Below are 26,540 nucleotides of genomic sequence, written 5' to 3'. Positions count from 1 at the left end.
TCAAAGATAAAGTGATAAAAATGACAGATTTTCCTCAAAAGAATAAAATGGAGCAAGTTACAAGATCCATGAAACTATTTTAAATTAAATTTTTGTTTTGTATATTAATTATAGTTTATTCACTTTGTATCCCAGCTGTAGCCCCCTCCCTCATTCCCTCCCAATCCCACCCTCCCTCCTTCATCCTCTCCCATGCCCCTCTCCAAGTCCACTGACAAGGGAGGTCCTCCTCCCCTTCCATCTGACCCTAGCTTATCAGGTCTCATCAGAACAGGCTGCATTGTCCTCCTCTGTGGCCTGGCAAGTATGCTCCCTGCTTCGGCGGGGGGGGGGGGGGGGGGGAGGAGGGCTGATCAAAGAGCCAGCCCATGAGTTCATGCCAGAGACAATCCCTGTTCCCATTATTAGGGAACCCACTTGGACACTGAACTAGCATGGGCTACATCTGAGCAGGGGTTCTAGGTTATCTCCATGCATGGTACTTGGTTGGAGTATCAGTCTCAAAAAAGACCCCTGTGCCCAGATTTTTTTGGTTTAGTTGCTCTCCTCATGGAGCTCCTGTCTTCTCCAGGGCTTACTATCTCCCCCTTCTTTTATAAGATTCCCAACTTGTACAACCACTTTGGAAATCAATCTGGCACTTTCTCAGACAATTAGGAATGGTGCTTCCTCAAGATCCAGCTATACCACTTGTAAGCATATATCCAAAATATGCTCAAGTATACAAAAAGGACATTTGTTCAACCATGTTTGTAGCAGCTTTATTCATAATAGAATCTGGAAACAACCTAGATGTCCCTCAACTGAGGAATGGATACAGAAATTGTGGTTCATTTATATAATGAAATACTACTCAGCAATTAAAAACAAGGAAATTATGAAATTTGCAGGCAAATGATGGGATCTAGAAAAGATCATCCTGAGTAAGGTATCCCAGAACCAGAAAGACACACATGGTATATACTCACTCATAAGTGGATATTAGTCATCTAATATGGGATAAACATACTAAAATCTGTACACCTAAGGAAGCTAAGGAAGAAGGAGGACCCTGAGCAAGATGATCAATCCTCACTCAGAAAGACAAACAGGATGGACAATGGAAGAAGGAGAAAACAGGAAACAAGACAGGAGCCTACTACTGAGGGCCTCTCAAAGACTCTATCCATAAAACTTTTGATATGATAATTCACTTCTGAAACTAACAGAAAGAAGATAAATAATTTGATTGTGCTTTCTACAACTGAATGACTAACCATTTTGCACTTAGTTCAATAACAAATAGTTCTACCCTTTAAACTGCACCTGAAGTAAATTTGTCCCTGGTAGAACATCAAGCCAGCCTATATTTTTGTTAGACATGGTTTTAAAGCACAGAAACTTAAAAAGGAAAATGGAGAGCTTTCATGTACAAAGAATCATTCTTTGAAGATGTGATATAGATTGACCCAGTGTGGCAAGAAATGCACGCATTTCGCGAAGATCCTCAGCTGCCTTTCCATGTTGAAGTGAGTTCTGATAATGGCTGCGGAAACCATTCCAGAAAACAGTCCTCCAAGCACCCTAAAATATAAGCCTCTCTTTCTCATTTCAGGCACATATAATCCTTGTAGAAAGTGTAAAACACACACATAACAATGACAAACAGCCAATAAAAAAAGAATTGCAACTATCCCAAGACAACTGTCAGTACATGTGAGAAATGTGCTTTTTCTCATCTAACTGTGAGATTCTTTGCTGCTGATAGGCCTGTCCTTCCGTGTGTCTGGCTGATTTTCCTCTAATATCTTGAGATTAGTTCCTGTTTTGCATATACCAGTACTTTCCCCTCTTAATGGTCAGATCTTTTATTTGACTATGTCCAACTTGACTCTTCTTCACCTTTCTAATGAGGAACTACGGTACTTTAGAAACAATGTTATGAACAAGTGTTGGCAAGGACATGTGTCTTCCACCTTGGAAAATAAGAATGAGGTCATGAGTATCAAGGTAACAGAAAGGTCACTTTGCCAGAAAACACTACACAGTTTCCAGCAATGCTGGTATCTTTTTTGATATTTCTGTTAACAGATATTTTTATTTGTTGTTTCACATTCTTAATTTTTGCTAGTGGGTTATTTCAAATTTGTATTCTAAAAGGCATGTATTAACTCTGTATAATTGTTTACTGGAATTTTTCTATGACCACTGGTGCTGACCTCCTTTTCGTGTACTTATATTCAATTTTAATGAGGTTTTCAAATAGTCTTTCCTTCCCATTTTTAAATTATTATTATTTATTACAATTTATTCACTTTGTACCCAGGCTGTGGCCCTCTTCCTTATCTCCTCCCAATCCCACTCTCCCTTCATCTTCTCCCCCTATGCCCTCCCCTAGTCCACTTATAGGGGAGGTTCTCCAACCCTTCTATCTGAACCTGGCCTATCAGGTCTCATCCAGGCTAGCTGCATTGTTTTCCTCTATGGCCTGACAAGGCTGCACCCCCACCCCACCCCAGGGGGAGGTGAACAAAGAGCCAGCCATTGAGTTAATGTCAGAGACAGTCCTTGTTACCCTTACTAGGGCCCCACTAGGAAACTGAGCTGCCATGGTCTACATCTGGGCAGGGGTCTTGGGTCCTCTCCATGCATGGTCCTTGGTTGAGGTATCAGTCGTTTTTTTGTTTTGTTTTGTTTTGCTTTGCTTTGCTTTGCTTTGCTTTGCTTTGCTTTGCTTTGCTTTGCTTTGCTTTGCTTTGCTTTGCTTTGCTTTGCTTTGTTTTGCTTTGTTTTGGCTTTGTTGGTCTCCTTTTGGAGCTCCTATCCCCTCCAGGTCTTTCTATCTCCATCTTCATTCATAAGATTCCCTGAACTCTGCCCAAATTTTGGCTATGAGGCTCTGCCTCTGCTTCGATATGTTCATTAGTAGAGTCTTCCAGAGGCCCTCTGTGGTAGGCTCCTGTTCTATTCCCTGTCTTCTCCTGCTTCCAATGTCTATTGCATTGTCCCTCTGAAGGAGGATTGAGCATCTTCCCTAGGCTCTTCCTTGTTGTGTAGTTTCTTTAGGAGTAGAGATTTTAGTATGTTTTTCCCGTATTCTAAGTCTAATAATCACTTATGAGTGGGTATATACCATGTGTATCTTTCTGCTTCTGTGTTACCTCACTGAAGATGATCTTTTCTAGTTTCCACCATTTGCCTACAAATTTCAAGATTTCTTTGTTTTTAATTGCTGAGTAGTATTCCACTGTGTAAATGTACCACAATTTCTATATTTATTCCTTAACTGAGGAACATCTAGGTCATTTCCAGATTCTGGCTATTACAAACAGAGCTGCTTCAAAACTAGTTGAGCAAATGTCCTTCTTGTATACTTAAGCATCTTTTGGATATATGCCTAGGAGTGGTATAGCTGGATCTTAAGGTAGCACTATTTCTAATTGCCTGAGAAAGCACCAGTTTGATTTCCAAAGTGATTGTACAAGTTTACATTCCCACCAGTAATGGAGGAGGGTTCCCCTTTCTCCACATCCTTTCCAGTGTTGTCACTTGAGTTTTTGGTCTTAGCAGTTATAATGGGTTTAAGGTGAAACCTCAGGTTTATTTTTATTTACATTTCCCTAATGACTAAAGAGTTTTTTTAATCTTAATGTTTATTAAATTTATTTGTGTGTGCATACAAGCATGTGTGTGTTATAAGGCAGGATTTCTTTACTGCTCCTGATGCTTAGTGAGCAGCAGCCTCGATGGCCCGTGAGTGCCCAGACTGTGTTCCTGTCTCCACTTTGTTCTAGAGCATCAAGATTATAACGTGCCTTTGCATCAAGCTCCCTAGCAGGTTTCTGGGAGATGAAATCAGGTTGTGAGTCTTGCAGGGGCAGAGTTTATCTCCCTACTTCATGCACATATTTTTTTTGCCACATTTCTTATTGGACTCCAGATAATTTAAACATTAGTGAGAAAAAGACCTTCATGTTTAGGTTCCAACTCCCTTTTCAGCCATGGGTTGCAAATATTTTGCTTTCCTTGACTATCATTTTTATTTTTGATAACATTTTCAGCTTCTCACTACTGTGGTAGATTAAGGGTAAAGTATGTGTGTACATATATTTTCAAATTATGAAAATACAACTATATTTTTTCAAGAGTTTATTGGATGTCATTTTGTTCTGATGACAGTGTCCTTTGTTTTACAGAAGCTTTTCAGTTTTATGAGGTCCCATTTCTTGATTGTTGATCTTAGAACCTGTGCTGTTGGTGTTCTGTTCAAGACACTGTCATCAGAACAAAACAACAGCCTACAGACTGGGAAAGGATCTTCACCAACCCTATATCTGACAGAGGGCTAATTCCAGAATATATAAAAACTTAAGAAACTAAACAACAACAAATCAAAAATGGGGTATAGAGCTAAACAGAATTTTCATCAAATGGCAGAGAAACACTTAAAGAAATGCTCAACATCCTTAGTCATCAGGGAAAGGCAAATCAAAACAACCCTGAGATTTCACCTTTTACCCATCACAATGGCTAAGATCAAAAACTCAAGTGACAACACATGCTGGAGAGGAAGTGGAAAAAGAGGAACTCTACTCCATTACTGGTGGGAATATAAACTTGTACAATCACTTTGGAAATCAATCTGGCACTTTCAAGAAAATTAGGAATAGTGCTACCACAAGATCCAGTTATACCACTCCTAGGCATATATCCAAAATATGTTCAAGTATACAAAAAAGACATTTGCTCAACCATGTTCCTAGCAGCTTTATTTGTAATAGCCAGAATCTGGAAACAACCCAGATGTCCCTCAGTTAAGAAATTGATATAGAAATTTTGGCACATTTAAACAGTGGAATACTACTCAGCTATTAAAAGCAAAGAAATCATGAAATCTGCAGGCTAATGGTGGAATCTAGAAAAGATCATCCTGAGTAAGGTATCTCACAAGCAGAAAGACACACATGGTATATACTTACTTATAAGTGGATATTAGACATATAATATAGGATAATCATACTAAAATCTGTACAACTAAGGGACCTAATCAAGAAGGAGGACCCTGGGTAAGATGAACAATCTTCACTCAGAAAATCTAATGGGATGGACATCAGATGAGGGAGAAAACAAGGAACAGGAAAAGAGCCTATCACAGAGGGCCTCTGAAAAACTCTACCCAGCAGGGTATCAAAACATGTGCTGAGATTCATAGCCAAACTTTGGGCAGAGTGCAGGGAATCTTAGGAAAGAAGGGGGAGATAGAAAGACCTGGAGGGAATAGGAGCTCCACAAGGAGAACAACAGAACCAAAATATCTGGGCACAGTGGTCTTTTCTGTGACTGATACTCCAAAGAAAGACCATGCATGGAAATAACTTAGAACCCCTGCACAGAAGTAGCCCATGACAGGTCAGTGTTCAAGAGGGTTTCCCAGTAATAGAAGCAGGGACTGTCTCTGACATGAACTCACGGGCTTGCTCTTTGATCACCTCCACCTGAGTGGGGAGCAGTCTTACCAGTCCATAGAGGAAGACAAAGAAGCCACTCCTGATGAGACCTGATAGACTAGGGTCAGATGGAAGGGAAGACCACCCCTATCATTGGACTGGGGGAGGGGTATAGGGGAAGAAGAGGGGGGAGTGTGGGAGTGGAAGGGAATGGGGGAGGGGGCTGTAGCTGGGATACAAAGTTAATAAACTATAATTAATAAAAATAAAATTAAAATTAAAAAAGAATTTATTGGGAATGGGAATTTATCCATATTAAAGACTTTTTAGTATGATTTTTTTTCCTCAGTCAAACATGATGGTCAATTAATTAGTAAATTTCTAAAAGTATCCCTCAGATTCATTAGTATTCTCTTACTTACCCATAATGTACTACTCTATCATTTCAAGCATTTTGCCCAACAAAATGGCTGCACATACCGGTGTCTGTGTGTTATTCCTCTTTACACAGTATTGACTGCCTCTGCTTGTGTGAGATTCGGGACTTTAATGTAAACATTTATAAGCAACATCTATCCATGTTTTTTTTTTTTCTGTGTTACATTTGACAAATTTAATTATGGATACTGCACATTTTGTAAAACAAACATGCACTTTTTTTCTGTATTTATGTAGCATTGGTACTAATTGGTCCCCATAATTTATAGATTGATACTATAAAACCATCTGTTCACTGTTGCTTTTCATGGAGTAGCTCCTAAGTGACTTGGGCTGCTTCTACATGCGTGTTTTTTTTTTATAAGCTTCCTATTTTGGCTGATACTATTTTTGATGAACTGTCCCTTCTTGATATCTTGAAGTTTTTATTATTTCGCCTAGAGGTGTGCGGAGCAATAGGTGTCATCATTTTCCATTTGTCACTTACTGTTTTACATATTTCTGTCTTCTTTCTTCTTGAGGACCTTTCTAGTCAGTTGTTCACTTGTTGATCACCTTTGCTAGGATACAGGATTTTGGCTTATTTAATTTGCACTTCCGTGGTCCATATCAGTAATTTCCTTTCTATAATTTTTGTACCTCCCTGTGCTTTCTTTGGGTTCTGTTCTTTTCTGTTCTCTTCCCTTACAGAACTTCTGTGCTTTTGGGTGCATAAATTGTCTTTATAGCTAACTGGAGCTTCCAGGGTCAGATAGGGTCTTTGCCTCATTTAATGTTCATATGCTAGGAGTTTAGAACACCTACAGTATTGGTTCCACTTCTGATATCTCTATCTTCATTTCAGCGTCCAGCCTTCAAGCTGCTGTGATGGTTGTATTTCCTGCACGTGGCATTCGGTGGGCTTTCATGTCACAAGACAATTTTAAAATTGTTTTCCTTTAATAGCCAAACTAAGCCCTTGAACCTAACCAGGTATGATGGATAGCAATTGTTTTTATCTTCATCATATCTTGTATGTTCCATTGCATCATATTATATTATGTTTCTCTTTTTGTTAATTCTCCTTCATTACATAAAAAGATTGTTTCTGATGAGGGGATTTGTATTAATCTGTGTACTACTTCTTATTATGCTATAGGTCCTTATTTGACTTTGTTGTTCTTTTTGTCATGCTGAGTATCAATCCTACCCCTTTGGATCTGCTAGGCAAGCCCTCTACCTCTGAGCCATACTTTCAGCCCCTAATAAGCTCCTTTATCTCTACTGAACTTTCTCCCTGTAGGATAAGAATTTAATCCATATTCCCATTACCTATTAAGTAAGTAGCCAGTGATAACCTTTTATTTTCTTTTTTACCTCATCTACCTCCTACAGCTTTGCAGACTTCTACTTTGTCAACAAAACATAATTTTTAACCCTTCCCACCCTTTGTTTTAGTCTTAGTTCTACAATTAAATGTCTGTGACTGTCATGTTCCTGAAATTTCTCTTGTCTTGAAGTTAGAGAAAACACCCCCCCATTAGATTTCTCAAGAAGGACTCAGGGTTAGGGTTAGGGTTGTGAAGACAAAAATCATCCTTGTTTGCACCTCACACTTCCTTTTAACTTCTCTCTGTAACCAATTCACACAATGCAGCCAGTTCTGATGAAACCTGATAAGTTGGAGTCAAATGAAAGGGGAGGAGGACTGCCCCTGTCAGTGGACTGGAGGAAGGACATGGAGGAGATGAAAAAGGAAGGGTAGGATTGGGAGGGGACAAGAAAGGGGGCTACACCTGGGACACAAAATAAATAAATTGTAATTAATAAAAAAATAAATTAATTTTAAAATCCTTTAACTTTTAAAAATGCTTTTTTCAGGAACTTGGGGAAATAGCTCAGTGGATAAAATGCTTCCCACAAACATGAAGTCCAGAATTTGGACGTCTAGAACTCATGTTAATGCCAGGTACCCATACAAGCTGCCTGTATTTGCAGCTTTGGAAAATAGAGACAGGAATTTCCAGGCAAGCCACCTAGCCAGACTAACCAGATTGGTGAGTACTAAATTCAACTGAGAGACGCTGCCTCAATTAGTAATATGACAAATGACTGAAGAAGACTTCAGATGTCAGCCTGGGACTTCCACATGCACTAGAGCATAGTACATACGTGCCACACATAGCGAGCACATGAACGGCATATATACACATGTACAGCCAATATACACAAAGACACCAAATACATTATGATTGTCCATGTAAGTTGCTGTGCAGCAAAATACAGGATATTTTTACTTCTACTTTAATGCTGCATCAGCCATATTCATCCCCTCTGCACTTCTCCCCATGGTTTCAGCGACTTCTGTTCTACACTGAGCTTCTGTGAGATCACGCTTTTAAATTCCAAATGAACTATACCGTGTAGTTGTTTGTTTTGTTTTGCTTAGATTTCTATGCTTTCCTTATTTAACTTAAGTACATCCTGTGGTATCCATGTTGCCACAAATGCCAGAATTTCATCCTTTTCTCAGGCTAGTATAGTTTCTTTGTGGCATATGTTTCACTTTCTTTTACATTCATCCCTTGATGGAAGTTCATCTTCTGTCTTAGCCATGGTGCCAGGTGATAGGTTAAACCTTTGCTAGACTAGCTGGACAGTGTCTCTTTTCCAGGCTTTTGAATATGTGCCCCATTAGTGGGGTTATTGCTTCATGAGGTAGGTGTATTTTAACTCTTTGAGGGACCTCAGTACTATTTTGATAATAACTGCAGGAATTTTCTTTTGCCAGAAAACATGCAATAACCCTTTTTTCTCCATACCCTCATTGGTAATTGCTACCTTTATCTTTCTGGCATTAGTAATTCTACCTAGAGTAAGAATATATCTCAAAGTGGTTTCGGTTTGAATTTTCCTTAAGATGGATGATGTGCATACGTGTACCTGCTGGCTTCCCACGAGAGCCTCTGAAAAATACCTATTTAGATATATTTTCATTTTGCAGAGCTTTTTCTGTAGGGTTGTTTGAACTTCTTATATAATATAGATATTAACTTCTTGTCTAAAGTGTAATTCGCACACCCTTTCTCTCATTTTACAGGCCAAAGTAAAGATTCTTTCTTTATTGTGCTGATTATATCCTCCGCTGTGCTGAAGATTTAGGGGTTGATGAGATGTCATTTGTCTACATTTTGCTTTCCATTGCCATCATTTGAAGGTACAGTTAAAAAAAAAAAAACTCTTGTCTGTAAGCTTAGTTTTGATTTGTTTTGTTTTTTGAAAACGTACTTTATTTAGGGTTCTTAAATATTTTTACCTCCCTTCCAACCCACTGACCAGAGTTGGGGAGAAAGAAGGTTATTGGGAAAAAAAGGGGGGTAGACCTTTTTAAACATAGTTTCATGGGGCAATTTCACTCTTAGTTGTCCAGATACCAGCAGTCCAGTCAAATAGCAAACACCAAACAGCAACATGAATCAACAGCAGGGGCAAGATTCAGCAGAAACAGTAAGACTCCTCCAACAAATTGCCAGGATTCAGCAAAAGTGCTAAGACTCAGCCAAAGTGCCATGAAAAGTTCTCTGGAACATTTCTCTCTGAGAAGGGAAGTGTCGAAAAACGAAGAGCAGTGAAGTGATGTGAACGTTACAAAGCATTATCCCTGTAAAAGCGTTGTCTCTGCTGATGATCTTTTATTTCTTCCTTCTCCAAGCCAGCACAAGGCTGTTTCTCCAGCTGGCAAAACCCACTCCCCTTGCAGAAAACACCTCCAGCAAAACATCACAAGCCCTCTCGCATGTCTGTTTTCAGCTGACCAAGATCATGTGTCCTCTCACCAGTTTGAAACCGAGGATGAGCTAAAAACATTTCCACATCCCACATTTGGGACCAAAACAAAAAGCACACAAAAGAAACCAAAACTTCCATGACACTTGTCGGTTTTGATATTCTCAAGTGGTTCATGTTTTTCTTCTGGAAATGTCAAAGTTTTATATCTTAAATTTAAGGCTTTGGTGCATTTTCAGTTGACTGCTACCAGCAAGACACAGGACACAAGTATCTTTCTTCTGCCTGTGTGGTACCAAATTTTCACAGCCCCACTTAGTGTAAGACAGTTTCTTGACCAATGCTTACTCTTAGGGATTTTGTCCAAAATTACTTACTTGGAGATCTGTGGGCTTACTGCTCGGGCCTCAATTCTGTTTCATTGTTCTCTCTGTTTTTACCAAACAACTTATTATCATTGTTGTTTAGTTTTTGTTTTGGGGAGGGTGTGGGGTTTTCACATTGTTTTTGTGGTATAGCCCAGACTGACTTCACTATCCTCAGGCCTCAGCCTCTTTTGTGCTGTGATAGCCAATGCCCTGCTTTCATTACTTTACCTCTGTCGTTTGCTTTAGAGACGGACAGCAAACTGGATCCTTCTTTGTTCTCTTCGCTTGAGACTCCTTTATTTTGGTTTTGTTTTATTCTTGCACATATTCTCATGTCTTGCCTTTCCTCTTTCTGTGAAGAATTTAAGGGATTTTTTTATAAATCTTATATTGTATCCATAGACTGTTTTAACATGCACATTTTAAGCATATTGATTTTTGTTGTCTTTCTATCTCTTTATGTCCTCTTCAGTTTCTCTAATCAAGGTTTTATAGTTCTCATCAAAAGCTAAATTTACTCCTGGATCATTTTTTTTTTGTGTGTCTATCTTGAATAGACTTATGTCCTTACATCTTTTTCAAATATTTTCATTATTATATAGCAATGCTGCTGGTTTTTGCATGTTGGCTTTGTAGACAGCAACACTGCGAAATTTGATTAGGCCTAATAAGATTTGGTGGATCTGGGGGAGGGGTCTGTGTGTAAAGGTATATCCGCTGGGAACCATGGATTTGGCTGTAGAATCTGGATGCTCTTTTCTTCTTTATTTTGTCTTCTTTCTCTGGCTAGGACGTCCAGCATTATATTAAAAAGTGATAAAATTTGGCATTATTGCCTTATTTAAGATATAAAAGAGAAAGCCTCAACTCCTCCCATTATCTGTGTGTTAGATTTTGGATTGCTATGGTATGTGGTTTCTGTATATAATTTGTTCAGTTTTACCATGAAAAGATGCTGACTCTCACCAGGTGACTTTTCTGAATCTGTTGAGCTAGCAAATGGCTTCGTGGTTCCTCTAGTGACATGCTGGGTCTTCTTCATCAACTTGAGTACGTTGAACATTTCTTGCACAATCCGTGAGCTCTCGCGGGCTGCCTGATTTTAGCTTCGTGATTGTGTTCATTGTCTTGGCTTAGTGTACTTGTTAGTTTAAGCAAATATTTATGGTATTTTTGTTTGCTATCATCTCTGTAAATGTTCTCCGTTAGAATACCGAATTGTTTCTGTTTTTTTTTCTGAAGATTGTTGAGTTTCATTTAGGAAGGTTTTTTGAACTCTGCTTTCCTCTTTCATCCTGAGAAAAGTTTCCACTCTCAGACATCAGGCCTGAACCCTTTTGTTCTCCTTCCAGTGGCACTTTTTGCTTTCCAAGCACCTCAGCCTCTATTCGCAAACTCTCTAGGTGAATAGCCAGCTCTGCATTCCTCTCTAACACTAGAGAATTGACTGAACCTCCTGAGTTTTCAGCTTTCCTCCCAACCTTTTTCCACATGGAATATGTAAAGACTATGAAGCAAAACCAGAAAACCCCCTCTGGTAGTAAGACAGGAGACTTCCCAGCGGCAGTAGCTGCTATTTTGCCAACCTCCTTAAACATTGCCAACCCTCAAAACCTGATGATTCCTCCACTACCTTAGAAGCGAAGTTACCCTCTGTACCGAAGCCACGTTGGGCGCCACCCGCTGTCCTTGACTTTTTTAACAAACCTATTTATTTAGGGTTATTAAATGCTTCTACCTCTATTCCAACTCCCTAACACCGGGTAGGAGGAAAAGGTTAGTGGGGGCGGGGGGTGGGGTTCTGTCTGCTACTTCCTGCTGGGTAGGGTCATAGGATTCTTTTAGGGGAAATACCAAGATCAGTCCTCCAGAAATCCAGAAGTTGAGGTAACCAGCAAATCAGCAAACAGCAAAGGCAGCAGCAGGTCGAGCCCGCAGGGAGCAGTCCTCCCCCAAGCAGCTGCGCCTTCTTCCTCCGGGCTGTCATACTTGTACCCTCAAAGTCCTCGGAACTCAACTAATTCCACCTGGCAAAGACCATGCTGTGCTGTGTGCAAGACACTTAACACTTACTTTGGGTGTGGACAAACTAAAATCCCCAACTTAGAATTTTATTTTATTTATTTTTTTATTTTTATTTTTTTTATCAGTTACATTTTATTAACTCTGTATCCCAGCCGTGTCCCGATCCCTCATTCCCTCCCAGTCCCTCCCTCCCTCCCTCATTTCCACCGTGCCCCTTTCCAAGTCCACTGATAGGGGGGACCTCCTCCCCATTCATCTGATCCTGTTTTATCAGGTATCTTCAGGACTGGCTGCAAAGCCCTCCTCTGTGGCCTAACAGGACTGCTCCTCCCTTCGGGGGTGGGGAGACCAAAGAGCCAGTCATTGAGTTCCTGTTAGAAATAGTCCTTGTTCCCCTCACTTTGGGAAACCAATTGGTTACTGAGCTACCACAGGCTACATCTGAGTGGAGGTTCTAGGTTATATCCATACATGGTCCTTGGTTGAATGTCAGTCTCAGAAAAGACCCTGTGCCCAGATATATTTGGTCCTTGTGGAGCTCCTATCCTTTCCCCATCAGACTAACTCCCCTTCTTTCTTATGATTCCCTGTACTCTGCCAAAGGTTTGGTCATGAGTCTTTGCTTTGAAAACACTGCTAGTTAGAGTCTTTCAGATGCGCTCAGTAGACTCCTGTCATACGTTCAATGCACAACCCATTTGTCTTTCTAAACGAGGATTGATCATCTTACCCCATGTCCGCTCAATTGATTATCTTTTTTAGGTGTATAGATTTCATTATGTTTATCATATCTTATAGGTCTATATAAGTGAGTATATCCCATGTTTGTCTTTCTCCTTCTGGGATATTTCACTCAGAATGATCTTTTCTAGATCCCACCATTTGCCTGCAAATTTCATGATTTCCTCCTTTTTGATTGCTGAGTAGTATTCCATTGTATAAAAATACCACAATTTCTGTACCCATTCCACCGTTGATGGACATCTGAGCTACCACAGGCTACATCTGAGTGGAGGTTCTAGGTTATATCCATACAGGTTCTGTAATAGCCAGATTCTGGCTATTACAAATAGAGCTGCTATAAACATGGTTGAGCAAGTGTCCTTTTTGTGTACTTGAACAAACTTTGGGTATATACCTAGCAGTGGTATTGCTGGGTCTGGAGGAAGCACTATTCCTATTTGTCTTAGAAAGTGCCAGATAGCTTTCCAGAGTGGTTGTACCAGTTTACATTCCCACCAGCAGTGGAGGAGGGTTCCCCTTTCTCCACAACCTCTCCAGCATGTGTTATCGCTTGAGTTTTTCATCTTGGCCATTCTGATGGGTGTAAGGTGATATCTCAGGGTCGTTTTGATTTGCATTTCCCTGATGGCTAATGAGGATGAGCATTTCTTTAAGTGTTTTTCTGCCATTCAATATTCCTCTGTTGAGAATTCTCTGTTTAGCTCTGTTCCCCATTTTTTAATTGGATTACTTGGATTGCTGCTTTTCGGCTTCTTTAGTTCTTTGTATATACTGGATATTAGTCCTCTGTCAGATAAAGGGTTAGTGAAGATTCTTTCCCAATCTGTAGGCAGTCGTTTTGTTTTGATGACGGTATCCTTTGCTTTACAAAAACATTTCAGTTTCATGAGGTCCCATTTATTGATTGTTGCTCTTAGAGCCTGTGCTGTTGGTGTTCTGTTCAGGAAGTTGTCTCCTGTGCCAATGAGTTCTAGGCTGTTTCCCACTTTTTTTTCCAATTGATTTAGGGTATCTGGTTTTATGTTGAGGTCCTTGATCCACTTTGACTTTAGTTTTGTGCAGGGTGATAAATATGGATCTATTTTCATTTTTCTGCATGTAGACATCCAGTTGGTCCAGCACCATTTGTTGAAGATGCTGTCTTTTTTCCATTGAATGGATTTGGCTTCTTTGTCAAATATCGACAAAAACATGTTTATATACCATACACCAAAGCATTCACAACAGAAAGCAGCCAGAGGTTGGAGGCAAACTTAAGAAAAAAAAAAGTTTTGGAAGAAGCATGGGTATACAGCTCAATGACATCTGTTTGTGGTTTTCAGTGTTATTGTGCCAGTAGGGCACGTACAGTAAGGTAAATCCTTCCCACCGGTTTTAAAATAAGTGATTCCGCATCCTATCCCACACCATGTTTTCTGTGTTCAATAAATGTAGAGAAAAGCTCCCTTTTAAAGAGTAGAAACAAGGACAGATGGAAGATACAAGGAGTGAAGAGAATTCAAATTTGGGCTTATTCTTGGTCTACAGGACTCCATGAGGAAGAATCGTATTATTATTCTTTCATAATAATACATTATTATTATTATTTAATACAGCTCTGATGCAGTAGTTTTCTGCTTCCGTATAAATTTTAAAACTGTTTTCCTAGCTCTATGAAGAATATTATTAAAATTTGAAGGGGGGTTATAATGAGCATTTATATAAATTCTGTCTATACAGACATATTTTAGAATATTAATTATGACCACTCAGCATAGGAGATCTTTCAATTTCCTAGTTTTCTTTCTTTCTTTCTTTCTTTGTTTTTTTTCTTTTTTCTTTTTTCTTTTTTATTATTAGTCTTTTTTTTAAGTTTTCATTATAAAAATCTTGCCTTCTTGGTTTGATTTACTCCTAGATGCTTTTGAATATTCTGTGAAGGGTATTGTTTACCTGGTTTCTTTCTCATCATGTTATTATTGACATATAGAATTCTTACTGTTATCTTGTGTTATATCTGGCTGCTTTACTGATAATATCCACCAAAGCTCAGTTTTCTGTCAGAGACCTTAGTGTCTTTTAAGTATTACATTATGTCAACTGAAAATACAGTTCATTTGACTTCTTTCTTTTCCATTTATAGTCCCTTCTATTTCTTTCTTTCACCTTACTTTTGTAGCTAAAACTTCAAACATTGTATTGAATAAGAATACAGAACAGGCACCCTTGAGTCCTGTTCTGATTTTAGACGAATGTTTCCAGTTTTCCTCATTTAGTACAATGTTGGCTGTTCATCATGTTGAGTATGCTTTTCAACATAACGTTTTCAATTTCTTCATAGCCATTATCATGAAAAGATGTTCAACTTTGTTACAAGCCTTTTAAGTGTCTACGGAGATGATTGTATAATTTCTGCTACCTATTCTGTTTATGCTGCAGTTACTGGTGTGTGTATGTTGATTCTCTCTTGCATGTCTAAATAAAGCCAACATTTATGGCAATTGGTCTCTCAAAGATGTTAATGAATTGTATTTTAGTAACAATCTGTGTAGCATGTTCATAAAGAACTGGCCTGTGGTTTGTCTTTGTTTGTATGTTTGTTTTTGGTTTTTTGTTTTTAGTTGTGGACTTAACTGATTTTGGTGTTGGGCCAATGCCAGCTGATGAAATAAATTTGCTATCATTCTTTCCTTTCCTATGATATGCAATAATTTAACCATTGATGCTGGTTTCATATTCAGTGTCTGCAGACACAGGATGATCCTGGGACTCATTGGCAGCCACTCTAGCCATTTGTGAGCTTCAGAATCAGTGATTCTGTCTCAAAAAGTAAAGCAGAAAACATTAGAAGCCCCCATCTTGGTCTGTCTTCCCCCAGCACAGAAATGCCTACACAATTGTCAGAGGTTTTATTTCTGCTTCCCATGATTACTTCATCTAGATTTGTCTATGTCTTCTTTTTTTATTATTTTTTATTTTTTTAATTTTTTATTTAACTTTTATTAATTACACTTTATTCATTTTTTATCTCCCATAACCCCCTCCCTCCTCCCCTCCCGGTCCCACCCTCCCCCTCCCTTTCTGCATGCATGCCCCTCGCCAAGTCCACTGATAGGGGAGGTCCTCCCCTCCTTCTTTCTGATGTTAGTCTATCAGTTCTCATCAGAAGTGGCTGCATTGTCAGGGTTCTAGGTTATCTCCATGAATAGTCCTTGGTTGGAGTATGAGTCTCTGGGAAGTTCCCTGTGTTCAAATTTTCTTGTTCTGTTGCTCTCCTTGTGGAGTTCCTGTCCTCTCCAGCTCTTACTATTTCCCACTTCTTACATAAAATTCCATTCACTCTGCCTGTCAGTTGGCCATCAGGCTCAGCATCTGCTTTGATAGTCTGCAGGGCAGAGGCTTTCAGAGGCCCTCTGTGGTATGTTCCTAGTTTGTTTCCTGATTTCTTCTTCTTCTGATGTCCATCCTCTTTGCCTTTCAGGATGGGGATTGAACATTTTAGTTAGGGTCCTCTCTTTTGCTTAGTTTGTTTAGATGTACAGATTTTAGTGGGTTTATTCTATGTTGTATGTTTATATGTCTTCTTAATATGTATGTTATATTCTAGAGATATATCAGTTTCATAGTTTTTAAATTTATTGCAATACTGATTTTCAGAGTAAGCCTCTGGATTTAATTGGTATCTACTGTAAGGTAAGATCGTTAATTTTATTAGCTTAGGTCTTCTTTGCTTTGGTTAGATTAAGGCTTTATCAATCATGTTAATATATTCAAAGAACCATCACCATTTTATTGAATTTTTTTGTCATTTTGATGCAGTTTTGTTAACTTTAACTCTCTCCTCTTTACATCTTTACTTCCACTATTTTAGGTTGGCTGTTTCTTGTTGTCTAAGCTTGTGATGCTATGCTGATTTATTTCCTAAAGATGCCTGACTTTTTGATGCAGATACAGATACAAACTGCCCTCTTTGAAAGGCTTTACTATATTACGGTGGTTCTGGTAACATACATTTTCACTTTGATACTCAATTTTTTAAATTTTCTCTGTGATTTCTTTAGTGATCCACTGATAATTTGAGTGTATTATTCACTATTCAGGTGTTTATATAGTTTATGTAGTTTCCTTTACTTGTAGTTTTTTCCCCCTATGATCTTACAAATTAAAAAAAAAAATGATTCTTTTGTACTTGTTACTATTTCCATTATTGCTTGGAATGTAACCTATTATGAAGAAAGTTCTATTGTTGTTGAGTTGAATGTTTATTCTTTTCTTTTGAGTGGACTTTTCAATGGATATTGGTAAATTCCATTTGATCTGATAATTAGTTGTTTTAGTTTAATCGTTTTAATTTGAAGTTCTTTATTTCTCATCAATTTTAAAATATGACTTTTTTAGACATAACAATCTTGACTTTCAGTTATTTATTCTTAGGGCTTGAAACATTACTCCATTTTTTTTTTCACCTTTGGGATTTCTGCTGACGGTTTCTGATGAGTCTCTTTGTATGAAGTTGGTGTTCTCTTGTAACTTTTAGTAATGTTTGTTGCTTTGTAATATTTTACCCTTTTACTACAGTGTGTCTTAGAGAGGTACTTGTCTGGCCTAGTCTATTTGGGGTTGTAAGTGTCTATTATACTTTTATGACCATATTTCCCTATTGATCTATACCTTTGTATCTCAGCCTCTTAACTCCATAGACTCTTATGGCATGGATATGGATCATGTCTCAGGATTGTTGAAAATTGTGCTAACACCGGACTTTTTCACTATCTAAATGCAATATTACCTTAACCTTATCATCTATCCTTGATATGATAAAGATATGAGAAATAATAAGAAAAGAACACATCAAAAAATGATTGTAGGGAAAGACAGAACAACCAGAAACCTAATCAAGGTGAAAACTAAAACAAAATAATTAAAATTTAGAAGTAATGAGGTATAAATTAAAATAAAATAAAGCACATTCTTGAAATCCCAGTGTGACTACTGATATAGGTGTGGGCCAGGTGACCCAATCGTTGCCTCTTGTCCAAAGAATTGAAAATAATTGCACATTCTGACAAGAAACAACATAACTTCATATTTTGCAAAGCCATAATACAAATTACAGAGGTGTACACAGTAGATTGACAATGGGCCACATGAGGAGAATCCTTCAGCCCTATCATTGTTTGGGGCTTCCTTTTCTAGAGTACAAGAGAAGGAGAAATTTCATTACTAAGAAATTCATAGTAAGGTTCTCTGTTTTGATTTATAGAGCAAATTACATAATCGTTTTTATTATACATAGCTCTTCTCATTGCACATATGATTTTCCTTACTTATCTATTATAAAAAGGCATAAGATGTTTAATGGGAGATGCTTCATAACACCAAAGGATCCAATTTTGCCTTAACTGTACATTCAACCAAAAGCAGTTTAGGCTGGATCAGCCTTTCTATTGTTCATATGCAGATAGATGGGGAATATACTTGAATTGAACTGTAAATTTGATTTTCAGTAGTGGTGAAACTTAGACTATTATTCAGACATGGAAATATATAAAACCCTATGCAGGTAGGGGTTGAGAAGGTGGTGTGTGCACAGTACACACAGGTGAAAGGACTAGCCTGGCAAGTGCATTACAAGAGGGAGGGTACCCCCAAACTAAACGATCTCTTGTGCCTGCTTACCTCACCAGCACTCTGACAGGCTAAGGCAGGATTTCTGTGACTTTGATTCTAATCTAGAATGTAGAGCAAGAGCTTGTTTCAAAATAAAAATTATAACAACTCTTAACATTTCTTTCCGGGACAGTTACGGATGGAGCCATTCTCTGTGTTGTCATTTGCAGTTCACAGCAATTACAGCTGGCAATGGTAGCAGGGAAGCAACTCTTCATTGGTCTGAAATCCAAACAGGTTAAACAGAACAGACACATTTAGTATCTTCTCCTTTGGCTTTCTTCCATTCTGAGTTGAATTCCTGTACGGAAGCCACCCTCAGGCTGTCTGTTGTCCCCAAATGATCATGTGCCTCTTGTCTCCAAATGATATGATCCCTGATCTCAAGGGCCTGCCTTGCTAGCTTGTCTCAAATATGCTCTCTGGTTATTCTGTCCAGTCAGGTATAAAAATGTCCAAAACTTGTAAGGGACCTATATTCATCTTTGTAGCTTCATTTCCTCCTCTTACCAGAATTCAAGCTTCCTTTCTCCCTGATGGCTTTCTTCCATTTTGTGGCCTTTTCTTCTGCATTCCCTCAGTCAGCTCCTGTCCCCTGTGTCTGTGGCAATCCTCAGAGTCATCATGGCCTTGGTCAGTGGAGGGGAACCAGGGTTTAGGGAGAAAACAGGGCTGAGATTTGGTTTTATCTCACGACTTACTATTCTACATATACCATAGGGAGCACAACAGAACTTTTTCAGAGACTTTCACAGATAACATACATTTTTTTCAGTGCATTCTCATCTTATTAGTTATTCCATATATACATATATGTATATATATGTATATTCCTTATATATATGTATATATGTACATATATGTATAAATATATACAGGTGCAGAGCTGAGAACTCTCACAATGGTTCCTTATCTAAGGAATCAAATTACTTCTAATCTCCCATACTGTCTATTTTGATGAACATGTTTTATTATAAATTATTTGCTTCTGGGGGATTTCCTGTTCTCTCAGGTTTGCAGCCTTGCTAATGTCAGGTAGTTTTCCCAATTCTCTAACATTTTATGCAGCTCTGTGTGTTGTGGTCTATTATATATTTGGGAGTTTTATTGAAAATAGATTCTTTTCTCATACAATATATCCTGAATATAGTTTCCCCTCCCTCCATTCCACCCAGTTTTTCTCCTTCTCCTCTCTGTTATGTTGTGGAGGCAATTCAACTGGCTTTCCCTTAGGGACCTTTAGGGTCCTGGCAACGACCTAGGTTACCTGCATCCTATATCATCTGGGTCAGGTACATAGTGACCTGTCAGCTGGCCATTCCCCCTCTCTCTTACTCTCTTGCTTTTGCTCTCTCCATTTCTCCTGTTTTCTCCCTTCTCTCTGTAGGGGCGCCCCCTCACCCTATTATGTCTCTCTATCTCTCTCCTTTCCCTCTCTCTCCATCTCCATCCAATAAACCTCATTGCATTTAAGATTGGTTGTGTGCATGGCATTTTAAAATAATACTAATATCCTCTCCTCTGGATCCACTCCATGTCTGCCTCTCAGTAGAAAAAAAAAAATAGGTTTCTAAGAGATAAAAACCAAACATAACAACAACAACAAAAAAAAAAAAAGACCCAAAACTTTAATATAAAAGTTGGACAGAGCAACCCAAGAGGAGGAAAAGAGTCCCAAGAACAGGCAGTAGAGTCAGAGACCCACTCAACTCATAGTCAGAAGTCCCACAAAAATGCTGATAGCAATAATATATCTGCAGAGACCCTCATGGACACTGTGTAGGCCCTGTGCTTGCTGTTTCAGTTTCTGTGAGCTCACGTGCACCTTGCTTAGTTGATTCATGAGGCTGTTTTCTCCTGGTGTCCATCACCCCTTCTGATCTTACAATCTTTCTACTTCCTGTCTGGCAGGATTCCCTGCCAGAGGGAAGAATTTGGTGGAAACCTCCAATTTAGACCCTCTCTCCACATAATGTCTGTGAGTCCGTGCATCTATTCCAACTGCTGCCAGAGGAAGCCTCTCTGATGATGACTGGATAAGACACTAATCTATGAATATAGAATATCATTAGGAACAAATCTCTACTGAATAAAAAAGAAGACAGGTCAAGACAAAAATAAAGAAGGAAATAAAAGATATTCTAAAATTCAGTGAAAATGAAAGCACAGTCTACCCAAACTTATAGCACACAATGAAAATGATGCTTAGTGGAAAGTTCATAGCAATAAGTGCCTGGGCATTTTTAAAAAATGTAGAGATCTCAGAATCATATTAACAAGTTAAGAGTTCACCTGAAAACTCTAGAACAAAAAGAGGTAAGCATACCCAAGAGTAGTGTGCAGTGAGAAATAACCAAACAGGGGCCTGAAATCAGTAAAATAGAAACAAAGAAAACAATTCAATGAAACAAAGAACTGGTTCTTTGAGAAAATATAAAAGACAGGCAAACCCATATGCAAACTCACTAAAATATGGAGAGACAGTATTCAAATTAACAAAATCAAAAACGAAAAGGAAAACTTACCAAGACTCATAAGTATATACTTTAAAAACCTGTACTCCATAAAATTGGAATATCAAAAAAAAAACCATAATTTTCTCAATAGTCACCACTCACCAAAGTTAAATCAAGAGCAGATAAACAATTTAAATAAACCTATAACCCCTATAAAATAGAAGCAGTCATTAAAAGTCTCCCAACTAAAAATGTGCAGAGGCAAAAGATTTTCATATAGAATTCTGCCTGACTTCCGAAGAGCTAACACCAATATTTCTCAAATTAGTCTACAAAATAGAAACAGAAGAACATGAAGAGCAGGCAGAAGAAAGAAAGAAAGAGAGAGAGAGAGAGAGAGAGAGAGAGAGAGAGAGAAAGAAAGAAAGAAAGAAAGAAAGAAAGAAAGAAAGAAAGAAAAAAAGAAGGCAGGAAGGAAGGAAGGAACAACAGAAAGGGGAAAAAAAGAAACCAAAACTGAGTTATCCTTGGCTACTTTCTTTCTCTTTCAACCTATATACAGTGTATCAGGAAACTTATTTGTATTGTCTTTTGTCAGTTTTACAGGGGATCTGACACAGAAATTAAAGCTTAGAAACAAAGTCAAATAAGACAGGGATATTTAGTACAAATTGTAAAAGCATAGTTATTGGCATATTTAATGTACATAATTAAGGTATGTGTGGAAAACTACTATGGTATATATAATAAAGAGAACAATTTGAAAAGACTCTGACCCCATTCAACATATCCAAATAGAGTATTTGAACCTTTCTTAATATACACTGATATTTAATTTACACATGAAAACAAAATAATTAGTGACGTTAAATTCATTTATACATCATTGGCAACCTGAAAAAAACACACTATAATTTAATCCCCAAACTCAAAACTATTGGTTCATCAAGTAAATAGAATAGATTCATCTGAGACCATTTATTAGAATTTACCATAGCCATCGTTATTTTTTTAATTTTAGAGGGAAAAAGCTGACTGGTCTTAATTTAGCACTGAGGTTATGTATCTCCTAGGAAATGTTTCATATTATGGTCCTTAGGGATTTTGTGAATAAACAGTTTCATTTTATTTTAAGCCAGCTTCTTAGAATCAAAAACTCCTCCGTTGACACAATATAGCTTACTAGATCATGGAAACTATGCATTCCAATCTGTATCCAAATTAGTTCTTCATTATTTCATTACTAATTTACTTCATTACTATTACTCTTTTTATTTTGTTGTATATTCCATAGTTTCAAAAGCTACCTTTTATTCATCCTATAAAATAGAAGGGACATATACAAATGGGGTTAATTAGAAAATTTAAAAAAATAGTTAAAAGTAAAAAATGGCTCATCTGGGTTTTTGTTATTGTTGTTGTTGTTAAAAAAAATTTCTGGAAAAATAGTGTTTAAAATTGGTAGCTATAGAAATGAGAGCAGTGTTTCTTATTCCAGGATTAATTTCAACAGAAGGGCAGTCCCACTTTTAAACACATTATGTTCATGTTTAAAAGGAAATTGACAAAGATGTTTTTGCCTGCCAGAGGTCCTTGAAACCAAAAACAATGATATACTATTCAATCATATGAAATAGAAATTACCACAAATATACATTCAAATATATTACCACAAATATATTCTGGCCATATGAATTCTTCAACAATCAAGATCAGTCTTCAGTGCGATAATTACTGCAATTAATTTTGACCAAACAGCAAAAAAGAATTGGGGTGTATTAGTTAGGTATTAGTTATATTTTCACTAATGTGTTGAAATATGGACAAAGCAACTGGTAGAAAAGTTCATTTGGGTTTTTCAGAGGGCTAGGGTCTGTAGTGCCAGGAAAGACCTGGTATATGGGCAGGGAGAGAAAGCATATTTATTTACATACACAAGCAGAGAGAGAGAGAGAGTGAGAGATGCTATAAATCTTCAGATCTGGTTCTCACTCACATACTTCCTCCAGCAAGGTTCAATAGCCTCCCCCAAATAGGATCATCAACTAAAGACCAAGTGTTCAGAAACATGAGCATCTTTCATACCACTACATACAATGTAGACATGACTTTCCATTCTGGTTCCTGATTGTCAGTTTTTGGAGAAATACATCTACCCTGTCATCAGATAAGTTACCCCAAAAGATAATCTGTAGGAAAACTCCTTTCCAACATGCATTTATTACCTACAGCCAGTAGTTTCAGTAACTAGTTCTGTTCCAATGTGTTGCATGATTATCTGACATAATTTCCAGTATTTTCTTCTCATGTGTTTTCTGGGGTACATGGGTATGTGGGGTGCACAAGGGAAGCCCGCTGCCAATCGTGTCTAATGGCCAGAACAAATAAATTGTATCAGGATCTGAGAACAGGCTTGATTTCTCCATATAGAGCTCCCCATTCGTTAAATTAAATATTGCTAAGCTAACGATTTTCAACAGTTGAGCGCAGGATCCTGTGGTAATGAACATGATTTTAGAGCATGATGGAAAGCCAGACACAAAAATTAATCATCTTTGAAAATTCAATACTTCTAGCCTCCACTTTCTAATGCTTCATTATAAAACAAAGCAGAGGTATTGTTTCTTAAAATATGCATGAAATAGTGTCAGCATCAGAAGGTATATTCCTGCATGTTAAGTACTTGAGAAACTAGGTAAATTTATCTCTAAAAATGTCCTGCTTCAGACCTATACCTGACAGCTTTTATTTATTATATTTAAATCATGAGGAAACGTGAGAAATTCCATAGAAATAATTGACTGTGTTTGTTAGTTTATTTTTTTTCTCTCAGCAATTACCTAAAAGAAAAAGCATGCTATTAGTAGGAAGCCCACAACCATGTCAGTGTAAAAAGTAAAAACATCTTTCATGAAGCAGCTGGTAAAGGGTTAAACATATTAGTGTGGATTCAAGGCCTCATATCTAAGTAGTAAAAATAATTCAAAGGATCAAATCCAATAAATGAATAAGAGTTAAATGATTACTGTATCTACTGCGCACCGATTTAATTCACTGTTGCACACATAGGAAACCTCTCAGCTCCACACTTGGCAAAATAATTACCTCATTAAAAGAAGATGTAAGTGTAGCTAAGGAATCTTCATGGACTCAGGTTTGCCCAAGGAAAACACAGGTTTATGTTAAACAGTGCTTCTATATTCCATTTAATATCAGAACATGGAAGTTTTAAAATGTCATCAGATTTGGGGAAAATAAAAAGAGATTATTGTTAGATAAATGCACATAGATAAAAATTTTTAATATGGCAGTTTATATTTCTGAATGTGTTATGCTCTCATGAATATAACAACAGAAGATTCGGTTAAGTTCAGAAAAGGAGGAAGGATGCCTCAGGCAAGAGACTCTCGATCCCTGTTGAACATACGAGTCGCTTGGAAAGTGTTTAAAATCGTGGATACCTTCACCTCATCAGCAAAGTTCTGGTTTTAGTAGGTGGAAATGTCTAGGAACCAGCACATTTTTAAAGCTCTCTGAGTTACTGTAATATTTAAACAGGGGTGAAAAATCACTCTTCTAAGTAAATGGCTACAGTTCGTCTAGGTTCTACAAACAGCTCTCGGTGGGTTAAAAAGCAAACGGCTCCCAACGGTAAACCATGCAGCCATTCTACCCCACCTCAGAGCTGACGTCGTGGCTCACTCCACGCTTTACTCCTCCGCAAAGGGGGAAATTGCTCATCTCCATTACAGCTTTCAATCTTCTGATAGCTGGAATATGCTGGTAATTCTCCTCATTATTTCCTATGTTCATTAATGAGAGGTGAACTTCTCGTTTATAGACCACTTTCTCTTCAACCTTCAGTTTTCCAGGGCTTGTCTCAAGTCATTTGACTCTTTTTTCTCATAAGACTGTTTACTTTTAAAGATTTTCAAGTTTCATAGAGCCAATGTATGGATTTCCTCATGATTAATGGATATCCTGTAGGCTTAGAATTTTCACCAAACTTACTTTATTTAAGGTTCTTAAACACCTTCGCCTTCCTTCCAATCCCCTCATTGGCAATGAAGTTATCATTGTTTTTCAGCTTGATGACACCTTGCTTTCAGGAAACATTCCAGGCTGGACCTTTCAGACACAATTCCACCTTGATCTGGTTGTCCCTAGTTGCTCTGCTGAGGGTGATCTCAGAAGAGCGCACCACGCAGCCCGCAACACTGCCAGGGGCAGGTTGTCACAGCCCGGAGAGCTCCTGTCTGTGGTGCTGTCCGCTAGTGCCTGCCACTTAACACAGTTCCTGTTCCAGCTGCCAGATCTCTCCTTTCTAGAGCCGGTTGGCCACTGTCGTCAATCAGGTCCTCTGCATCACAGAAGGGCCTCAGAGCCTTGTCAGGACGGCCAGGTAGAAGGCATCAGGGTGTCAGTGTAACAAGTCCTGGAAGGTTTCCAAGGTGGGCTGGTTGGTCGATGCTGCTTTGCTCAGCAGCTGCTCCTCAGCCTTGCTGAACTGGGCCTTGCTCTGAGTGGTTGCAAAGGCTTCTGGGTGCAACTGCCTCATGGCCTGACAAGCCAGGCTGGAGATGTCAGGGTCGTAGAGCAGGGCGTACCAGCACTCTTGACCTTCGCGAAGGGTGAAGCAGCAGCTGAACTTCACGCCCAGGTGAACAGATGTCAGGTCATTGGTCTGCAACACAGCATTGATGAGCAGGGGGTCATCCGTAGGCTTCCATCGGCCCAGAACCTTGGTCACCTGAGGAGGCTGTTTGCTCTTCTTCACGCGCTTGGTGAGTCCAGGGGTTGGGGCGGGGCTGGGTGGCACAGGAGTACTAGGAGCCTTGGATATCTTCTCCCTGGCGGGTGGCTCCCTCCCTGAGCAGCGGCCTGATTCCACTTCACTGGCCCCCTTCACTCGGGTAGAGGATTTGGCCGGGTTGTTCTCTACAAGCTCATCATCAAATTGTTTCCTTTTGATGAACCTGGAAGAGCTTCTCCGTTTAGGGATAGTATCCAGGGCCTGGGAGGAAGCTCACTTCTGCCCTGCCAGGGATTCTTCACCTTCTGAGTGGCTGGCAGGGCTGGATGCCATCAGAGATGAATCTAGCAGACCTTGAGAATCTTTGTCCATCCTCTCACAGTCCCAAAGCCACTGGCTCCAAACCACAGGGATGGGAGGAAGGGTCCCACAGGCTTATCCAAGGGGGATTCTGATCAAGTGAGTTTAGAGGCAGAGAAGAGTCATACCTATGCTGCCAGCTCCAACAATTTCTCCTCGGCAACAGCCGGAGCTGCAGGGCCAAAGCTGGCTTCCATGAGGTACGTACAGTTTCTGAAGAGCTTTTTTTTTCAGTGTTAAGTTTTTTCAGGTTTACACATACACAGGGAGTCTTTTCAAGTCTTTGATTCAATCTCGTTGGTCTGCATGTCTCTTGTGCAAGTAAATATGCTGCTTTTGTTACAACGGCCCCTGCAGTAAAGTAACATCAGGTACTTTGATGCCTTGCCATTGCTTCTGCTGCATAGCGCGGGGTCTTTTGTGCTTCTGGATTAATTTTAGGATTGTTTTTCTATTTCTGTGAAAATGTAATTTGGATTTTGATAGATATTATATTGAATCTATAGGTTGCTTTTCCTAACATAGCTACTCACATAACATTCATTCTAACAAGCCA

General features: G+C 38.7%; 1 pseudogene; it reads right to left on the bottom strand.

Moving 5' to 3' along the window:
• Positions 1-24,540: 24,540 nt before the first annotated feature.
• Positions 24,541-26,035, bottom strand: LOC110539884 (microspherule protein 1-like; annotated as a pseudogene).
• Positions 26,036-26,540: the final 505 nt, after the last annotated feature.

The sequence above is a fragment of the Meriones unguiculatus genome, chromosome 15, assembly GCF_030254825.1.
Source record: "Meriones unguiculatus strain TT.TT164.6M chromosome 15, Bangor_MerUng_6.1, whole genome shotgun sequence".
Taxonomy (NCBI): Eukaryota; Metazoa; Chordata; class Mammalia; order Rodentia; family Muridae; genus Meriones; species Meriones unguiculatus.
This window is presented reverse-complemented; position numbering and strand designations above follow the sequence as displayed.